This window comes from Etheostoma cragini, chromosome 1 (genome assembly GCF_013103735.1).
Source record: "Etheostoma cragini isolate CJK2018 chromosome 1, CSU_Ecrag_1.0, whole genome shotgun sequence".
Classification (NCBI taxonomy): domain Eukaryota; kingdom Metazoa; phylum Chordata; class Actinopteri; order Perciformes; family Percidae; genus Etheostoma; species Etheostoma cragini.
Window position 1 is genome coordinate 5,537,565 of NC_048407.1, and position 15,188 is coordinate 5,552,752.

A 15,188-nucleotide genomic window follows, 5' to 3' on the forward strand; every position below is an offset into this window, starting at 1 on the left:
TGTCATTATGTGACCCCCAACCGGCACCGTCAGACACCACCTACCAAGAGCCTGGGTCTTTCCCAGGTTTCTTCCTAAAAGGAGTTTTTCCTCGCCACTGTTGCACTATTACTTGTTCTTGGTGGAATTACTAGAATTGTTTGGTCCTTGTAAATTATAGACTGTGGTCTAGACCTACTCTATCTGTAAAGTGTCTTCAGATAACTCGCTATGAGTTGATACTATAAATAAAATTGATTTGAATTTTTAGCAAAAGGGGTCCTTAGCTTAAAAGACTTAAAATACCGCTGTTGTAGAGTGTAATCTAGATCTACTCTATATGTAAAGTGTCCTGAAATTCTGTTGTGATTTGACTATAAATAAAATTGAACTGTTATAGGGAAGCTAGACAATACAGGACGTCGCTTTAGAGCCTGGTAATTGTTGATGAGCATGTTTCAATCACTTCATTTTATAGATTAAGCAGTGGATGAAGTATTTGTTTAATTAAACTGGATCTCTGTGATTCACTCTTTTTAACAACACACAAAACATACAATTCGCAACATGAACATCCAATCTAGCAAACCGTTTATATTTATATATTTTCAAATGCTGCCACTCTTCTCACAAGTCCACTGCTGGATTGACAGCACCCCATTAATTCTTCCATATAATCTGTCTGGCTATTATTGAACTAGTCTGGACCCAACTAGTAATAAATCAATATTAAATATATATAAACTTATTGGGCTAGATATCGATTCCATCAGATTTTGGATATTCTGTTTAATGGTTTTAAAGACTGCATTACAGAAAAGTAATTTTTAAACTTACCAGACTGTTTTAGCTGTTCTTTTATTTGCCTTTAACCACTTAATCATTATATCCACATTACTTATGATTATTAATCAAAAATCACATTGTGTAAATATTTTGTGAAAGTCAACCCTCCAATATATTGCTGCAATATCGATATCAAGGTATTTGGTCAAAAATATCGTGAAACTTGATTTTCTCCATATGGCCCAGCTCTCCTGCACAACCTAATTTAATTTTAACTGCAATCTGCTGGATGTGTCAAAAACTAACAGAGACAGAGTGTGTGTGTGTGTGTGTGTGTGTGTGTGTGTGTGTGTGTGTGTGTGTGTGTGTGTGTGTGTGTGTGTGTGTGTGTGTGTGAAAAGAAGCCGTCAAAACAGAGCAGTTCCTTCTCTCTGCTTGTTCCTCCCCTCCCCCAGCTCCTTTCCTGTGTGCTGAAGTGCAGCCTCATGTCATGTGGTCCTGTTGGAAACACTGACGTTCAAACACATGCTTTGCTGCAAGATAGTAAATGTGGATAGAGAGAGAGGGGTATAGGGAGAGGGAGAGAGACTGAGCAAGCTCTAATGATAAGTTTAAAATGGAAACATCCAACGCAGGTCCAAAAAAGCTGGCCCCATAAACCATATTATTAGGAAGCAATCTTACCACTACAGAAAAGAGCTGACAAGTGTTTTTAGTCAAATGCACAACACATGGAGTTTTACATACTGCTCCTCTGGGAAGACATTCACTAAAAGAAGGCCTGTGCCTCCTTGGGCCGACAGAAGAAATAATGATAGAGTATAGGCCTGACACAGATTACTGTATCTGTCTTGTGACATCAGTAGATTCATATAACTATTTTGTGATAAAAGTAGTATTATGTACTATTAGTAATACTACTACTACTAGTACAATGATATATTTTAAGATATCCACAACAGATTTTGCAGTAATTTTGCACTGCTCTAATGAGAATTATGCCAACTTTGAACGACTTTTCAAGCAATTCCCTGTTTCAGACTTATTTCTTATATTGCAAAAGTTGTAGTCCTGTAATATGTGACCCTGCAAGATCCCCAGTCTTGCATATCATGACAGACTTTAATGTGAGATGTGAAACGATTGTCTTTAGATGTGAGATGTGAGATAGGTTCAGTTAGCGTAACGGTAGCTTGGGATGTATCTATTCAATTCAATTCATTTTATTTATAGTATCAATTCATAACAAGCGTTATCTCAAGACACTTTACAGATAGAGTAGGTCTAGACCACACTCCAGAATTTAAAAGGACCCAACAATTCTATTAGTTTCCTACAGAGCAAGCAACAATGAGACAGTGGCGAGGAAAAACTTTCTTTTAGGCAGAAACCTCGGTCAGACCCAGGCTCTTGGTAGGCGGTGTCTGACGACCGGTTGGGATTAGAATAAAGAGTTGCGGTAACAGTCACAAAAAATTTAAAAATAAAATTAAATAGTACTTTGTTTGTAGTAGTTCTTTTTTAGCATAGCAGGGCACTGTGGGCGTAGCAGAGTGTGGTAGGATGTAACTAACTCATTAGTAATAGTAATTTGTACCAGCATTAAAGAGTTTAGCTTTACATTATTGTAACACATTAACGGTGATAATAAATGTTCAGCAAACACTAAATATACTTTAAGTTAAATGATTTTTGCGATGCCGTTTCAATTCTGCTTCGCTACCCTTATGTCCGCCATTGTTGGATTTTTTTAACAAGCTGGCAAAGCCATGCACATAGGATTGTGGGTGATTTGGGAGCACGAAAGATACACATTGAGCTGTGCTCAATTGCTCATCCTTTAAGTACCCGGAGGTCTGTCACAGTAACTTGAAATTTAATTTTGTTAACTGAATTTGAATTGTGAGAACTGAATATGAAGATACAGAGTTATAGATAGAGAGTTGAATTTTTTTATTGATGATCATATTTTATTGGATTTCAGTTCTGAAAGAATTAATTTAATTTCAAACTATACTATTCAGAATCAGTTTTTCAATGCAATAATTCAAATTAAACAATACAATTTCAAATTATGTGATTCAAATTCTGTTTTTCAATGCAAATATTCAAGTTTAGCAATTCAAATTTAAATCTAAATAATTCAAGTTCAGTTTTTGTTGGCACATATTTCAGCCCATACACTTTGCGCTATAAAGCACCTGAGTGCATTTATAAAAGAATCCGTGTCCAGAGAAGGAGCCACTTTATTGTGGATTGCTCGTATGGCCATACAGGTAGAAATCCCCCCACACCTCTTCACTATACTCCTACTCCTCATCTCGAAAGGAACAAAGTAGTTTACTCCAACATGAGTGAAGGGAGGTTCATCCAGAGTAACCGTTTCAGAAGGTAAGTCAGCCCTTGAAAGATAACACACTTCAACAAAACCTTTCTGATTGCTGCACTAGCGCCTGTGATCCAATATTTCTCACGCGATTTGGATAACATGTGGTTACAACCAACATGTCCCACTTCTTCATGGATGTATTTTAGGAGTATGGATGAGACGCAACAGCAAACTTAATGATCTCTAGTTCTGCCTCTTGAAGCTCCTTCACTGATGAACGACTAAAAGCAGTCTTCCTCTTGAAAATGTCCACATCCTTCTCCAATGAACATTGTTGTCGTTTCACATCTATGTCAGACTGGGTAAGAACCATGCTCAGTAATCTCCTCTTCTGACAAAGAAACAAGAGCCATGTTTTAAATCTCAAGATCCAAGCTACAGACTTTCACAGATGGGTCCAAGATTCAAAGTGATGGATCATGCAGGTCACCGCATCGACCTCCTCTCCAGCCTGTATAGCATTCACAGTAACTGCTTTCTTGACCTCAGGGTCATCTGATGGAAGTTGATGGGCACTCACTCTCAGGCTAAAGGAGAAATGGAGGCCCTGACACCCATGTAGCATTTTTGAGAAATGCCTCTGCTTTCACACCCCTGGAGGCAACATCAGCTGGGTTAGCTGCGGCCTCAACATATGTCCATTGACAGGGTTGAAAAGCTTTGTGAATTTCTGAGACCCTGTTGGCAACAAAGACTCTAAATCTGGATGTCACATTCCTGATGTATTTGAGCACAGAAGCACTATCCGTCCAAAACACAGAATCCTGAAGATGCATGTGCAACTCTTTCTTCTAAAAGGCATCAATGCGGCTTGACATGGTGGCAGCAATGAGTTCCATTTAGGGAATGGTAACAGCCTTCAAAAGAACCACTCTGGCTTTTTCCCAAAACAAAGGCACTGTGTACTTGTGAGTCTGCATTTTGTGACACCAGGTAAGTTACTACTCCATAACCAGCTTGACTTGCATCACAGAAATTATGTAACTGTCCTTTGGTTATTTCACCAAAATCTAATGGTTTCAGACATTTGATCAGATTACAGTTCTCCAAATGACAAAGTTGATCCAGCCAACTTGTCCACTACTGAGCAATCGACTCTGATATATAGTCATCCCAGCCAAGTGCTCTCCTACACAGATCTCTTAAGGTGTTCTTTGCAGACAGGACTAAAGGGCTCAAGATACCAAAAGGATCAATGATGGAGAGAATTCCTCTCCTGGTGAGTGGTCAGTCTTTAATCTGTATCTTGAATTTGAAAGTGTCAGACAGGATGCATCATTCCAAACCAAGTACTCTCTCCACAGACCACAAATCCTGATCCATATCCAACCCCTTCATATTCTTGGCTTGGTGATTTTCAGGTATTTCAGCCAGAACAACACACCTGTTGCTGATCCTCTTAAAAGATGGAATCCACCTTTAGCCCAAATGGAGACAAGGTCATGATAAAGTGATACTGCTTTCTCCTCTGAGGCCACAGACACAAGACAGTCATCAACATCAAAGCAATGTAGGACTCTATCCACTGCTTCCTGGCTGAAGTGTTCTTTGTTGTCCTCTGCACATGTCCTGAGAGCATAACTGGCACAACTAGGTGAAGACGTTGCCTCAAAGGTGTGCACCATCATCCTAAAAATGACAAGGTCTTGTTTTAAATCCCTGTCTGGCCACCAGAGGAACCTCAACAAATAAGCATCTTCAATTGGGACCCTTACCTGGTGAAACAGATTCAACGTCTGCCATGATCACTACTGGTTCTTTCCTGAATCTGGTCACCACACCAATCAGTGAACTTGTAAGATCTGGTCATTGCAGGAGCTGAGCATTAAGTGATGTTCCTCTGAAACTTGCTCCAAAGTCAAAAACAACTCGGATCTTTTCTTTTGTTGGATGGTAGACACCATGATGCGGGTTATACCAGACCTTGCCATCACTACATCCCACCTCCTCAAAAAGCACCCGTTCAGCATAATCTTTGGTGATAAGGTCATTCATGAAGGCTGTGTGGTTGGCATGAAATGAGGGGTCCTTCTGTATTCTCTTCTTCAGGTGTAAGGCACGCTGCTCCATTTTCTTATTGTTGGTTATGGTAGCGTCGCTTTTCCTAAACGGTAACCCGATTTGATAATGACTTCTTTTGCTGAGCTTGTGATCAGTTCCTTAAACATATGATATTCTCTTGAAAGGCCAGACAGGGAAGTCTTAAATTGCTGCTGCCAAAGCTCATCCAAGTTTACCACTGACACCTTGCACTGGAACTAGGGGAAGTTTTACATTCTTGTTTACCAGCCCCTCTAACGCCACTTGCCATTTCTTTATTATGGTTGACATATTAGCAGGCATGTCCAGTTCATGCAGGTATTGCGCTTCTTCCATAGCATTACAGCAGCCTCTGAAGAAAAAGCTGTAATCTTGAAGGGCTTTTACATCTTCAGATTTTAGTTTTAGCCCTTTCCATGTAGGCAGATGCAATCCGCTGCACATTGCCAAACTGCTCCTGCAATGAAGTTTTAGCTTTAATACATCCCCTCTCAGGATCAATGTGTTGGCAGCGTCTAACCAGTGCACTAGGAGGCCCTTTAGTGTACTGCTCTAGGAAATAGAGACGCTCACTATAGCTCCCAGTGTTCCTTTCCACACTGTTCTGAAAAGCCTTCATAAATGCATGGTATTTTAATAGATCACCGTCAAAGACTGGTGTCTTTCTCTTTGGCAAAGATGAAAGACATTGCTGCTGTATCAACAGTGTACTTTTTACATTTAGCTTTTTTATTATGCCAAACACATTGTTTTCATCTTCAATATTGCTATTTGAAACGTCTCTGTATTGCATTTGTGTGTCTTCTTGAGCATTGCAATACAGTGGATGTTGCTCAGGTCATCTAAATGAAGCGCGCTCTGATGATGAATTGAGATGGAATTTTATCCTCAGGCCCTTTTCCTGCGTCCAGGTGTTCACATTGGATTTCCTTTTGTCATTTGTGGAACAAATGGATGGGCCTGAGCACTAACAGTTTGTTGATTTCTTTCCCAATACGAGTTCATTCCATCCGAATGCCTTGTTGCAGAGTTTCCCCACTAAGAATGCTCTGAGATTTGAACACATTTAGTTTAGCCATGTGCGCTGTAATTTCCTCATCCAGTTAAAGTTTCTCCTTCCTTTTACATAGCAAATCCTCCTCTTCTTCCAGTTCATGTTTGACCTTTAGTAATTTTGTTTTATCTTTAGAGCGGCCAAGTCAGCCTCCGCTCTAAGGCATACAAACAAGACACTAAAAGTCCCAGACTTTCTTCCTTTTGCAGAGGTTTGCGTTTTGGATCATAATTAATCTGCTTCCAACATTTGACACACTGTCTCTTGGTTTGACATCCTCTTGCATGTCATCCGTCCTAATTATGGACGCAGCCTTTATTAAAACTTAAGGTTCATCAGCCATTGGAAAAACAATATTTCCTCATTTATTCCAACAGGATCAGATTGAACACGACTGATATGGTGGAGCTTTTTCTCTGGTTCATTCAACCATTGTTCAATTTCCCCTTAAAATACATTGTTGGACATAATGCTGGAACACCATTCATTTCCCCTTCTCATCCTCTGGGAGTAAAAGAATCAAGTTGTTGCCTGACGTAGTAGCAACTTCACAAAGTTGAATTAAACTCCCAAAGAGGGATTGCATATGCAAAGCATCTTCCCTGATTTCGTTAATGATTTCATTTGTGATACGAGCCCTTTGATTTTATTAACAATCCCTTTGCACTCCCGTTGGAGCTTCTCATTCTTATTCCCCAAGCCCTTTGATTTCTCTTGACTCAGGCTCTATGATAGAACCAATACCATCAAATGTTTGACTAATTTGTTTCCTTTTCAATACGTTATGTGTGCATTACAACATTCACAAAAGGAAAATCATCACACTAGCAACTTTAAAGTGACAATGCGGAGATCGTTTGTCCAGCTGATTCAGCGCTGACACAGCAGTAATCCATAATGTCAGTTTTCATTCAATCGACCCCAATGGACACTCTGTAGTGAATGTACAAGCCAGTTGTTTCTTTGACACAGGTCAAAACAGCACATACACCGGTAGGCGTACCTGACTTCCATGGTGTTTACTGCAGCTCCCGGCTCTGCTCCTTGACAGCCAGCCTTTGTCTCCTTAGATCGCCCAGATCCATCCCGTTACTTTGATCCACGGCCTACTGCTCCATCTGGAGATGGTAATACTGTCTTTTTTGTTGAAGAAAAAGGAAGCTATTAAGTAAAAAGTACAGCTACTTTACTTAAAATCCAAAACAGAGTAGTCGTTAAGAGGCTGAGTTAGGGCTTTAATGGTGCTGTATGTCTGACTCTCTGCACAAAATAATTCGCTGGTCTCAAAGCTGTAGTCTGTAACTTTATTGATGGAAGAATACAACTTAATATATTGTGAAGACGTATATTCAAATTAATTACAGTGATCAAAAACTATAAAAACTAAAAGTACAACGTCCCATTTCCTCACCCTCTACCACCTCCAGGTTTGTAACTGGTGCGTAAATTAACTACATAAATCACCGCCCACATCCATGTGACTTGCCATAAAAGGTGCAACAACAAATAAGCAACACAATTAATTACAAAACGTGCACTAAATCAGTTTGTGACTCCTTCAACATTAAAGCTGCTTTGTATTGTACTATCTGAACAAAGCTTTTGTGCGTAACTTTTTGATATTGATGAACGTCCGTTACATTCAAGCCATTGCCAAATGAGTTTCTACAAAGCTAATTAAGACTATCTGCTCCACACAACTTTCTCTGTATTTCTCAGTATGGCCGTGTTCAGAAGATTGTGGCGTCAGGTGACTTTCTTGTGCAGAAACTTGAAGTGAAGATAACGACCTCTTCTGAAGAATTCATCATCTTTTTTTAATCCTCTGTGCCCTCCTTGGCTACTAGCAACTTCATAGAAGAGGGGTGGGGGAAGGCTTGTATCATAAGGATGCGCCAACAGTTTTGTTTAATTTCTTAGAAATCTTCATTGGGGGCGACCAAAACTACGCACTATAGCTTTAACTTGCTGAGTTAACCTTTAGTCATGTTGGTATTCTTAGTTATACATTTATTGTAACATAATCTGAGTGGATTTTACACATTTATGTATTTTAGTTATTTATTCAAGCATGCAAAATTCAACATAAGTATAAAGTGATTTAATCTTACCCCTTATTAATTAAATTCTTATTAACAAAAATGTAATGCAATCAAATAGCTTGGCATACTTCACTTATCACACCCATAGTGTCATGATTAAAGTTAAATACAGTACATGATTTAAACAGCTACATATATAGAATCTTAAAGTGCCCATATTATGACACTTTTTCTTGTATTTGGGATTTTATTTTGTGTCTCTGGTGCTTCCACATGCATACAAACTTCAAGCTGACTTCTGCCGTCAGTCTCCGGGTGAGCCGTTCAAAATCTGCACGGCTTTCTATGTAACTAGCTGAGATGAGGTGGCTAACCGTAGCACATGCTAGCGCTGGCATGCTAGCTCGTTCTCAATGGCAAAACACTGCTACAACACAACCTAGATCACCATAATCTACAAAAGAACTACTTTCAAGTCCCTGTTCTGCAGGTATTCCACAAGTGCCCCTCGTTTAGAAGAAGTCGCCCAGCTAATCCGTCCTGCACCCACATCGTTTATTTATCAAATGCACCTGCGCCCATCTTTGCGCCCATGGGCATGCTGGTCTTACAGGGAAGTTTGTTCAGGTGAATTCTTGGCGTATTGCTATCTTGAGGTAGATAGCAATAAGCCAAAAAAAAAGTTTCACAGTAAGTAGATCTACCTGTTGAGCCACTCGCGATCGACTAGTTGTGCTTTCAGAGACTGTGAGGGGGTTCAAGAGCGCTCCCCGTCTTCAGGTATGAGCTCTGAGTATCACAATCCCATCCGTCGCTTCGTGTCCACTCTCTCTGTAAAGATAGAGGTGAGCAGCACGGCTGGTAGCGTAGCAACTTCAGTTCATGTTAGTGAACTCGCTATGCTGTGGGCAGTGATGCGTTGCATCTGTGCGTAGACCTCTGATAATGAGCAGCATACAGCCACTTCTAAACTTTGTCAGAGACCAGAGACCCAAATGGGCCTCTGTGTCTGTCAGACGGTCTGAATGAGATCCACCATATCAGCGGAGCAATGACATGCACAGCAGACTATATAACAACTACAACTCTCCAAATCTCGGACAACAGAGATGGGGGGAGTTATATTTAGAATTTGCACAAAGTTGTAAACATGAACAGAAATCTGATGAAACACATCTGAGCTATACTATACTATATATACAAAAACTATATATACTATACTATATATACAATACTGCAACGTTGGGCCACTATTGTGCTTCTCTAACCTCTATGGATCTCTAAATATAACTGTAAATAATTCATTCAATGTTTCATAAAATGAACATTAGTCTTTATTTTCCCAAAAAAATAAATACAGTAAATACAGTATTACAGTAAGTGGGGCCCAGAGGATGAGGGCCAAACATTGCTGAACCTTGGCACAAAGGTTAAAGGATTAGAATGTATGTAACTCTGTGGTTCTCCTTCTTTAGAATTTCAGTGGTCTTAGTTTATCCCTCAACATTAATTTAACTTTGGGTCCCTGGTCCTTACACCAGGCAGGGACCCCTGGACCTGTTCACCACGGACCCAAATCTTCTCAGCTGTTGTGACATATGCTACTGTCTCTTCATGTGACTCATTATGTTTGGCACATTGTCTGGGTCAGTTCTTATATCATCAGAAATTAATAATGTAAATAATGTAAATGCTAAATGCCCTAAAACCTGTTGATACTACAACAATGCAAAGGTTACAGTTTTGCACATATCATGTAACACTTGATTTCTACATTTATTTGCATAAAAACTCTCCAGAAAGTGCCATTTAATGGTATATTTTTTTTCCCTGAGGGGGCATACCCCCAGACCCCCCTAGGGAGAGCCCCATCCCCCCACAAATGACAAATCCCAATTTAAACCCTGAAGTATAAAGACCTAAAGAAATTGCTTTGTACGCGGCAAAATATGGGGCGGCCCCCCCAAATCTCACTAGTTTGGGGAAAAGTTGGCAGCTCTGAAACTAACAAAAGTGGATTTGGACCCTAAACGCACCTGCGCCAGGCGCTTCCCACCATAAGCTTAGATCGTTAAAATAGGGCCCCTTAAATGCATGTCACACACCTTTCAGAGTCAGTGAAGAGTGACACATTTATACAGATGGAAGTGCACCCACCAAGAAATCACCAGTTGTTGAACATACAGAATCCTGTCTGATTTCTCTTATGAGGATGCTGTTTTCCCCACTCTCCAGCCGGTCTAGTTTGTAGTATATAATACTTTTAATTACAATACATAGTCATAGGGGTTACACACTCTGTCTCTCCTTCAGTTAAAGGGTCCTTGGCTTAAAAAACCCTGCCCTGAGGGTTTGCAACGTCCTCTATGCGTGAGTAGAAAGACAACGGCAGGCTTGCTCTTTGAGCCATGAGCCGGATAGACTTCGACAGAGCGAGATGACAACTCTTGTCTCTTTTAAAAAGCTCAGTCTGACTGAGCATGTGGCTGCAGACGAACATGTCTGCTGTGCCAGTCTGTGTTAGCAGCATAGGAGCAACACAGCCTGTCTGGCACCTTCCACGCGTTGACCTACATCTCATGTAGCTAATGGATCTCCATTTGGACAACCATGCACATATGCACGCAACAGGGGAGGGTATAAAGCCATGCCTTTGCAGAGTGAATGTCAATATTTTATTCATGTTGCACTCCCTACTTGTCACCACTCTGCAGTCTAGCCAGTACTTTGACATGATTCACCCATTTAAACACACTCTTTCCTAACGAGCAGCTGTCACACATCTAGCATAGAGTATAACCATCACACTCTCACTCCCATTGCATCTAACACAGACGTTTGGTCATGTGACTTTGGCGTTTTGTTTGACTTGTCTTGGACTCAACAAAGGTGGACGTGACTACAGCCCTGGCCCTTACTGAGTCAGAATTTAGGGTTGCGATGATACAATATTAACTCCTAACCTTATAGTAATTGTAATGTGTGTAATGTCTTCATAAATAAGCTTATCCAACCCATATTCCCAGATCTCTTTGAGTGCGATGTTACTACAGATTAAAATATGTTTTAAAAAAAAAAACAGATGACAGATGATGCTAGGCCGCTTACTTGTGCGTCATACTCACAATCATGCGCAACAAAGATTAAACCAGTAAATGGTTTGACATATATATTTTACTCTAATCCCTTCATTGTGAATTTGATTTTAGCCAGTCAGTGTGGTCTTTATGAGCTGATTTTGAAACCCCATCGTGGTTTTGTTGGCTTAATTTGGATCTTCATTAGCTTCAGCATAAGCTAAAAGCTATTATCCCTGGGGTCTTGCAGTCTATGTTGACAACACAATTTACAACATCACATAAACACAAAACACACACATTAGACATTAATTCACATTGTATGGCGTTATGTACAGTGTGTGCCTCATTCCTGAACGAGTAAATGTATGTTGGACCACAGAGAATTATATTTTTCAAGCACTTAACGTAACCTTTTGAGCAGAAATTAACACTCACACAAAATAATTTTGCTATTATCCAAACACACGCTCAAATTTTCGACCATAAAACCAACCAATCGGAGAAGTAAAGGTCAATTCTGATTGGCTGTTCATCTCCAATTAGATGGCAAGTAACAGGGAACACGAATATAGAAGGAACAGTGTTTTTCAATCAACAACTGATTAAAATGGAGCTGTTCGACTTACGTTAGTGGATTAAAACACATTTGGGTCAATATTTTGTATTGATTAATATCACAGAAATGTCTTAATATTTGCATGTATTACAGTGCCGTTGTTTTTTTTACTCATATCTCCTTGTGTGACTAACGTTAGTTTGACTTATCCTTTGCAAGCAAAGCACAGCGGCGGAGCATAAAATCCGGTCCATGCAACCGACATGTTATCTGAACAGGCCTCGCAGCACTAGTTAAGTCTCACAAGAGACCTAACTTAGACTTAACAACATTAGGCTTACCCACATGTAAGTAATTTTTAATACTTTGGTTCCATTACCGTGTTTTAATAACCTTATCTGTTTGAGATATTAGCTTGCGAAGGAGCTAGGATATCCGTTGCTAACGCTTATTTATCTCAAAAAGCAGAAACGTTAGATAACTACTGCCAAGATATGGTTTCACTGGAGACCAGAGACGTGTTGTAAGGCTCGTGAAGTGTTGTCATGTGGTAGCCTTGCGCATGGTAACATTAGTATATCCTTATTTAGTTTTAAATGTATTTAAAATGAAACCATATCTTTTGACATAAATTAGCTCACGTTAGCATTAGCAACCAAGAGCTACTTGACCCATCCACAACCCCAACACGCCTAGGATTGATAAAACTCAACAGTTATTTAACCAGTATTAAAAACGTCTTACATGTGGCTGTATTGTGACATTTTAGATGTGTTTGGATGACAAGTTGGACTTTATCTATGCTGGGCTAAAGTTAGGTTGCTTGTGATGAATGATGTTAGTCACACAAGGAGATATCTTATTATAATTCAAAGAACACAACGGTATTATGACCTAATGATAGGTAGGTCAATAATATAAATTACTGTAGATAAGTGCTTTCTAACCTTTCTGGTCTGAGGTTCCCCCACAGCCCTGTCATATTAACTCACATACTTCACCCTATCAATTCACAATGTGTTCATGCAATTTATTATAGCCTATTAAAGTGAACATTCTTCTATTTTCATGCAAAAATTCCACTAGCTAGGCCGACTACTTGAGGTGCGGCTTGATTTTATTGACAGTAATCCATTACTCTTAGCTACACTACCATTCATTACTTGGCTGTATGTTTAAACTGTGTTGAGCTGTTTTAGCTGATATAGTGTTTTGAATAAAAAAGATAAGATGCTACAAGATACAAAAACCTTTATTTGTCCCAAAATGGGGAAATTGTGGAGCAGCAAAGATAAGAGCAAAGATTGACAAGTGTACAGGGATAGATAAGTGTAAAAGATATAGCAAACTTTATTATACAATAAATCACACATGAATTAGAAAATTCCCCTAATAAATTAAATGAATTATGCACAGATGTAATAATAATGGCACATGGGATATAGGATATATTGCACAGAGTCAACATTGTTCATTGTACAGTCTGACGATCATCATTTTCAATTATTATTTTGATTAATTAAGCTGCTCCACAATCTTTCCAAGTACCCCCTGGCAACAGCATAATACCCCTTGCTTGGGAATCACTGCAGGTGTAGTAACACAGACTGTTCCCCCTTAGATATGTGTTTCCTGCTCCTTGCCACCTAATTGGAGACAAAAAGCCAATCAGAATTGACCTTTAATTGTCTGATCGGTTGGTTTTGAGGCACACTAGTAACGCTGTGAAAATTTGAGTGAGTGTGTCAAGAGTTGACCGCGTACAATGTGAAGAGATTGAGAGCGAGGGAGACATGACCAGCTGCAGCTGCAGCGAGTGTTTGAGAGAGCACATGAGTAAACTGCCTGAGAAAGGTTATTATTGCACATTACTATGGATAATAGCAAACACGCAAATACACTTATTGAGCACGGATAAGGTTTTAAATGGGATTTTGCAATTTCTGTTCAAAATGTGGCCCATATATAGCACCATAACGTTCCACAACATTTCACAAAATACAACTCATATATTTATAAAATTACATCCAATTAATTAATCAACAACTTAATAAAAATATGAATTAGACTACTTTGAATAAATCTATTTTTAAATAATAAGTGACAACCAAAAAAGCCCATGTAACCAACTTGACAAATCTAACGAATGTTAGATATTGAAGTTTCTGTGAAGGCAATGTTCTTTAAATTATCTTTTTAAACTATGCAGACGTTTCTTGTTTGATAATTATGTGGTAGTAAGTTCCATTCACACATTGCTCTGTATGGGACTGAACGTCGAGTTGATTTGGTTTTAACTTTTGGTCAAATAAACCAACCCCCCGCTGCATGCCTGGTTGGGTAATGATGTGTGTCAGTATTAAAGGATGTTTTTTTTTTTTTCTATACAAAGTAGAAAGGTGTTTAGCTGTCATGACCTTCTCCAGCATGTTCCTGCCTGTAGGAAGTAGAGCAGCCTGTGGGTTTTCCCCTCCACTGCCGAGGGACGGTTGAGAAGAGGGGGAGGAGGAAGGGAACTGGGTTTGTTGTTCAAAGCCTTAGCTCGGCATATGCATTATAAATAAGCAGGGTTTTGAGGCACATCTCTTCCTCTCTCTCTCTCCCCCTCTGTTTCATTCTCACTCTGTCTCTTTTCTCTCTCTATATGTGTGTTGGTGTGTGTCAGTGTGTGTGTGTGTGCACGCGTCTTTATGTGCATAATGGATTTTTATCCTTCACAGAGCACAGTTTGTCTGACTCCACATGGTCTTTATTATGCCAGACGGAGAGTGTACCAGCGGAGACATACCAGGCCAATGTCTGCCCTCTGTATCCACACACACACACACACACACACACACAAACACACAGCTGCGACCTCTGCCTCCCTGCCACTTTCACCTCTAACCTCCTGTTTGCCTACGCGTCCTGCAGTCTAAAGTTCATGGTGGACACTGTTCCTTGTGGTTTTTCCTCTCAACAGTAGGGCTGGGCACCAATTAATACCTTTTAGGCACCGACTGAATTCCCTTGAAAGTATCGAGTATGGAAAGATTCCTCGTCATTCAATACTCAATTTCAATACCTAAGTGAGCCAATGAGCATGCAGCGTGCTTCTACCTAGATCTAATCATGTTTGTAATTGGCGGTCTAACATTACATGTCTTATGGCGTTTTTCCACTGCTGGTAACAGCTTGCCTCTGGTCGCCTCGGCCCGCCTCGGCTCGCCTCGGCTCGCCTCGGCCCATTATACTTCCGTTTTCCATTGCAGATTGAGTAAAG

The 15,188-nt window shown here is 39.9% G+C and overlaps 1 long non-coding RNA gene across 1 annotated transcript; it reads right to left on the bottom strand.

Moving 5' to 3' along the window:
- Window positions 1-823: 823 nt before the first annotated feature.
- LOC117942721 lies at window positions 824-13,142 on the bottom strand. The gene is made up of 3 exons (XR_004656206.1): window positions 13,077-13,142; window positions 11,046-11,051; window positions 824-834 (listed from the first exon to the last, which is right to left on the bottom strand). It is a non-coding gene; the product is annotated as an uncharacterized LOC117942721 (long non-coding RNA).
- Window positions 13,143-15,188: the final 2,046 nt, after the last annotated feature.